The sequence below is a fragment of the Charadrius vociferus genome, unplaced genomic scaffold, assembly GCF_000708025.1.
Source record: "Charadrius vociferus isolate BGI_N301 unplaced genomic scaffold, ASM70802v2 scaffold1894, whole genome shotgun sequence".
Lineage (NCBI taxonomy): Eukaryota > Metazoa > Chordata > Aves > Charadriiformes > Charadriidae > Charadrius > Charadrius vociferus.
Window position 1 is genome coordinate 47,494 of NW_009648100.1, and position 908 is coordinate 48,401.

Sequence of the window (908 nt, forward strand, 5' to 3'; positions counted from 1 at the left end):
CATCACACCCCGCTGGCAACGCCGTGGCGTTCGGCCCCGTGCCCTTTGTTCCAGCGGTTCGGGCTCCCCGTGGCGTGTTTGCTTTGCCGCCGGCCACTCCCCGCCGAGGAACCGCTTGCCTGACTCACCGGGGCTCGCCCCGCGGCCCCCGAGCCTTTCACCGCTCCCCGCCTCGGCCGAGGAACCACCGCACCTCACCAAGGGGGTTCGACGGGTGGATAAGGGGTTTTCGCCACCCGAAAAACAATTTGGGGGGGTCTCTTCTCCCCCTTTTCACGTCGTGTTTTTGCAGCTGGCTTGCCTGAACCACGTGAGCTTGGCTGAAGACGGAGACAAAGGGGAGCTGCGCGGTGCCCATCCCTAAAATTAGCCTTTCCCTGAGCGACGAGGGGCCTGCGGCCGCCAGCTCTAAAATTAAATAGGAGATAATGTCGGGGAGGGCAGATGTGTGCCAGAACCGGAGCGGGATGGCCTTGGGAGCACCTTGCTGCTGGCCCTGGGGGCAAATGTGGTGCTCGAGGAGGTGGAAGTGGTTTTATTTTGGGCTGCGCTGAGGGCAGGGAGGGAATGTCGCCTTCCTCTGTGCCTCAGTTTCCCCGGGCTAAGGATACCGGTCCTGCGGGTGCGTGGGTCCGGTCTGGACGCGCTGCGGTTTTCCGAGCGGCCGCTCAACTCCTCTCCCCGGAGCAGAGGTGGATGTTCCTCATCTGAGGAGTTTTTCCCCAGTGGCTCGGCGTGATTTTGGGAACGAAGCGGGAGAAACAAATCGGTTCGCGGAGAGGCACGGCGAGCGCCCGGCAGCTGCGGCAGGAGGGATCCCAGCTTCCACGCGAGCCGGCGGTTCGGATTTAGCTAAAATAGGCAAACTGCGGCCTGCCTGCGTGGGGTGAGACCGGCGGAGCGAGGGG

General features: G+C 63.7%; 1 protein-coding gene across 1 annotated transcript in view; it reads left to right on the forward strand.

The window, feature by feature from the left end:
• CNNM4 (cyclin and CBS domain divalent metal cation transport mediator 4) overlaps nt 1-908 on the forward strand; it is a 12,571-nt gene that overhangs the window by 5,916 nt on the left and 5,747 nt on the right. The window lies entirely within an intron of this gene.